This window comes from Arachis ipaensis, chromosome B09 (assembly GCF_000816755.2).
Source record: "Arachis ipaensis cultivar K30076 chromosome B09, Araip1.1, whole genome shotgun sequence".
NCBI lineage: Eukaryota > Viridiplantae > Streptophyta > Magnoliopsida > Fabales > Fabaceae > Arachis > Arachis ipaensis.
The window spans coordinates 14,959,466-14,965,241 of record NC_029793.2 but is presented as its reverse complement, the minus strand read 5'-3'; the positions used below and the strand labels follow the sequence as shown (position 1 = coordinate 14,965,241).

General features: G+C 33.9%; 1 pseudogene; it reads left to right on the top strand.

Annotated features, from left to right (window-relative positions):
• Positions 406 to 1,390, top strand: LOC107615129 (annotated as a pseudogene).

The window sequence follows — 5,776 nt, the reverse complement described above, 5'->3', positions numbered from 1 at the left end:
TGACAAAATGATCTCCAAAAAATTTTAAAATTTGACAAAAATGATCAACTGCCAATTGAGTTACCTGAATTTAAAATTTAGGGATGACGTCTCAGTTAATATACAAAATTTACCCAATTTTAATTTTTATAATTTAAAAAAACTCCAATTTCAATTTTTTAAAAGACCCTAATCCTCTTTTTTTTTTCTCTAAAACTCTCATCTCTTTTTCTAAATCATCATCATTTTCTAAAACCCTAATCTCCTTTTTTTTCTTCTTCTTTTTTCTCTTAATGATGCTATTTTTGGGAATCAGATAGTGATTAACGAGGCTCTGGTTGTAGTTGTGGTGGTGGTGGTGATAGCGACAGAGGGGGTGAGATCTTCTGCAGAGGCATCACATGGAAGACCTGTGTTCTTGAGACAATGGTTCAGTTTGCGATTGGAAAGACGTGTGAAGAGGGAAAATGAGCAACGGAGATTTATGATCCAAGAAAATATGTTCGCGTTTGGCTTAGAACCTTCAACACCATCAAAGAAGCCACCAGGGCTTATGACAGAGAAGCTCGTAAGATTCGCGGAAAGAAAGCTAAAGTGAACTTCTCCAACGAGGATGACGAACACTCCATTCAACAATCTCGTAACATTATTCCAAACCTTCCTCCTCCTCCCATTTGAAGATCAAGTAATCATCTTCCTCTGTATCAATATGGTGATGCCAACAACAACAACAACATGAACAACCAGGCAAGGATTCTGAACCTCAACTTAGAGTTTAGTTACGATATGAATTATGGAGGAGCTATTGATGTTGGTGGTGCCATCAACGCATACTCATTTGTGAGTTGTGTTGATGATAATTCTGAGTATGGGTCTAGTTCTGGTTTGGCATCGGAGGTGATAGGTGGGTCAAGTGGTGATCAACAACATCAAGAAGAGAAGAAGAGCTACGAGGTGGAGAAACTTTTGGAGGAGCTAATAGCATATGAGAAAAAAATGAGAAATGAAAAGGGGTTCAGTCTTGAGAAGAAGGGGTTGAGTATCAGAGAAGCATCTTTGGTTAGAAGAATAAGAAGAAAGAGGAAGGTAGAGGCAGCAATGAATGAAAATGAAGAGGATTTAATTGGGAAAAAAAATTGGTGGATGATGATGAGGAAAGGGAAGAAATGAGAGTTTCAGAAGAAAGGGGATTAGGGTTTTTAAAAAATTGAAATTGGGAGTGTTTTTAAAATTATAAAAATAAAAAGTGATTAAAAATTTTGTAATTATTGTAATTGTTAACTGACACGTCACCTTTAAACCTTAACTCCAGATAACTCAATTGACGGTTGGTCGTTTTTGTCAAATTTTAAAATCTTTCGGGGATCATTTTGTCAATAACAAAGATCAAGTACCATTTTATCAGCGCTAGAATCTTTCGAGTACCGATTTGGTATTTATCTCATATTTTTTTTTAGTATAGGACAATATCTCTTCCAATGGTATTGTTGTTGACATTTCTACATCTTTCATCTTGAGATTTAAACCCAAATCTATACTTTTTTTTTGTTGTTGTATCTTTTCAGTTATCTCTACTAACCAAAGCAATTGCTGAATCATGAATTCATGATGGTCACTCCTATCATGATCCATTTTCATGACTTAGAAGCAATGATTTAATCTCATCAATATTTACATGTTACGTTTATGGATGGGTATTATTTTACGAAAATGCTTGTGAGTGAGGTAGTGAACAAAGTAATATTATAGCTTGTTGTTCTCCAAAAAAAAGATTCACCCAACTCTATCACCAAAAATGTAAACTCAGCAATATGCAATTTCACTAAAGTTCCTTTTGTCATACAAAGCATATAAAGACATTGTAAAATACCGAGACGGTTGGCTATTGTCTTGGTCATGTATAATGTCTCCAACTTGGTTCATAGAGTAGTGGTTGTTTTTTCTAAACGAACTTCTTGTAATATGTAACACCCTACCACACCGAGCTTTATGACTAAGATGTAAATCAGAGGTGGCGAGGCGCTACGACCTCTGAAAATAAAAATACTAATGTATATAATTGAAGGAAGTTGTAACTAGGAGTCTTGAAAGAGAAGTTAATAAAAAACGGAACAGAAATTGCATTCCTTACGAAAGTTACGCATAGATGGATAAACAAGTTCGAAAGGAATGTTTGAAATATATACATATAGATCAGAATTCCAAAATACAGATAACAAGCTCCGACTCGACCTGCGAAGCTAAAGCCGGCAAGAGTATATATATATATATATATATATAACATAAAATACAATTCCGAACTATAAAATAAACTCTTGTTTCTCCAAGTCAACTTCTAGGAGGGACTAAGTACATAATACAAGGAGTAGAGAACAGCTATGTAAGTATATATACAAGCAGAACATAATGCTAAATCCAAAATATAGCTCTTCACCCCCATAAGGTCTCTAGAATGCTCATTGCGATGCCTCCCGACCTACATCTGAAAACAACAATATATGTATGGAATGAAAATTGGAGGTTCTCAGCATAGTAAAGGTGCCCACGTACATAAGATATAAGGTCCCGAGAAAGCTATAGGCGATCCTAAAACTCAGACACTCAGATATAAAGCTTAGAATTAAAGTTTTAAACCATAATATAAGGTGAGCTATCTAAGGTTCCTAAGTCTAACTCAATTCTACTTATTCCCTTAGCGTCTCACCTTCCTCCAATCCTCCAAAATCTCGGTGCACAGACAAGCAATACAGACAAAATAAACACAAGTAGGATACAGATACAGTAGGCAACAAATATAGCAGGTAAGCATAATAATCACATAGCCAAGTCCAATTAATGCACAATCAAACAAAACACACATATGCATATGATGTATGCCTACCCTATGGCTGATGAGTCTCATCTGTCGGTTATATAGCCAACACGACATGTCCGGTAGCTAACCCAGACATCATCCTCTTGAAAACTGGTAAGCGGTAAACCACCTCAATTCCCGCCATCTGCGGGCGGTAAACTATCTCGATCCCCACAGACATTTTCAATTGAAAAATAGCACACACGTGGGCGGTAAATAACTACGATTTTCACAAAATAATTTTATATCAAATCTGGTGGGCGGTAAACAACTACGATCCCTACAAAAATAATTCCAAATCAAGTTCATTCTCATCATCATATAGTATTTTACTTCATGCAAAATCATTCATTGTCATTATCCTCATTACTTGATACCCCATTTCATTATCTTCATTAATATAATTCCCCCTCCCAAAAACTAAATTAGAGACTTTAGAAAGTAACTATAAAGGTTTGAAAGTTAGAAATTGAATTAAAATCACAAAAATTGTATATTGTATTTAAACAGGGGTATTGCGTACGCATGGATGATCTCACGTATGCGAGGGTACAATTTGCCCCGCTCGCGTACGCGAGCTTTGTCCGCGTACCCGAGCTCCCCTGGATAAAGGCAATTGGTCGTATCGCGTGTGTACTCATGTACGCAAGTCCTCCAAAATTATTAAAAAACAATTAAATTCTGCAAAATTCACTTTTACACACCAAACTTCCGACGAGCATAACTTTTTCATAAAAAATCATTTTTTATCTCTAAACCATCAAAATCACAAAATCTCACAATTATCAAAACCCAAATCACGAACTGAAAAGGGGAGAACTGGATGAGAAAATATGATTTTCATACCAAATTATTTAGTGAATTTTGTAGAGAATTCCGAGACAAATGCGTGGCCACTGACGGCTCGTCAATCAGAACTCCGGATTAAAAGTTATGTGGAATAGAAATTTGAGTGAAGGTTTAGGTGTTCTTCATGCCCCCTTCCTTCCCCAAATGTTCCCCGCGTGTTTCCCTTTGATTTGGGAAAGAAGAATAGCTCTCATGTGTTTGTGAGTTGGGTTGGGTCTTGGGCCTGTTATAGGTCTAGTTCAACCAACTCGGTCCATTCGACCTAATTTTGGGCCAAAACCTTTAAAATTAGTGTCGAAATTCGTATTTTAATTATTTATTCCATTCAAAACTATAAAATTTAATTTTTTAGTTTTTTTAAATAATAATTAATTTATTAGTTAATTATTTATTTATTCCTCAGAGTTTACACAATGCATTATCTGTAATGCATAAAAGAATGGTTAAGAGAGATTTTTATCGAATTCTTTCTCGTTCTACATCATTTTTTATAATGTTAAGTTTATTTTCTTTGCCATGAAATGCTACTCTAACACCTTATTGTGTAAGCATTGCTATTATACGAATTTTTTACATTCCAAAATTGATACGATCATTAAACTGTTGAATCTCGAATTTCATGGAAGACATCTTTGAACAATTGGCCCAGAATTCAACCTCAAACTCTGATACCACTGTTAGAAGATGGAACATGCAAACAAAAGTGCAAAATTTACACAATTGACATATATTAATATCAAATATTTTACTAAAAAAATATATATGATATATAACAAAGTTACAAAATTGGGTAACCATTCTCCTTTAACTAAATCTCTGATACACAGATATAAGGTAGTAATTTGGGACACTCCACCCAAGACTATGTCCCAATTACACTCAAAATACCAAAGCAAATGATGTAAACATTCAACCTAAATATAAAGAGAAGATACTAAAAGAACAAAACTAATCTTTTCTAACCAAAAGATTGACTAATGACATGGTATTTAAAACAAATGTGGAGACACAATATGTAACAACCACCCCTTCTAGAAACAAAATTAAATTCGAAATTTGAAAATCAGTTAGGAGATAAGCTTAGAATTTTGAATTTATGGATAGGAACCTAGTAACCACCCTCCGTTTGAAGTTTAAAATATCCCAACCACCCTATCCCCAAATGTATATAAATAGGGGAGCACCCATAGGTAGAAAATCACTCCTCTCAAATACTAATCCTCTCCCTTCTCTCTCTACAAAGAAATAATATTCTGTGTGCAAACACAATAGGCAAGCTCGAAGAAGCGTTAGGAAAAACAGTAGGAAATTATGCATTTCTCACTTTATGTTGGCATGTAGTATGCTCTAGTTATTTTTCTTCCATCCATGCATGATTACTATCTTTCATGTGTCTCATGGCATTAAGTATATTTTTCTCATCCCTTATCCATATTGACCATGTCCATCTATTTTTGTCATTCATAATCTCCTGATTCATGAGTACATACTTTTCTACCATGTTTTATTTAATTATTTAGTATATCTTAATTTTATCCGATGCATTTACATGACTTTTCATATCATTATATCATCAATGTTTCTTTAATGTTGAGAGTACATACCTTTCTACCATGTTTTATTTAATTATATCATAATTTTATCCGATGCATTTACATGACTTTTCATATCATTATATCATTAATGTTTCTTTAATGTTGAGAGTACATACCTTTCTACCATGTTTTATTTAACTATTTAATATACCCTAATTCTACCATGTGCATTCACATGACTTTTCATATCATTATATCATTAATGTTTCTTTAATGTTGAGAGTACATACCTTTCTACCATGTTTTATTTAATTATCTAGTATATCCTAATTTTATCCTGTGCATTTACATGACTTTTCATATCATTATATCATTTATGTTTCTTTAATGTTGAGAGTACATACCTTTTTACTATGTTACATTTAATTATTTAGTATATCCTAATTTCATCCATCTTCATGAATGCTTCTTGTATGACCCTCTTTTTATGTATGCTTAAAATAACCTTGATTGTAAATTGAACTGAGGGAATGATCTTTCGGTAAGGGAAGGTGACCCC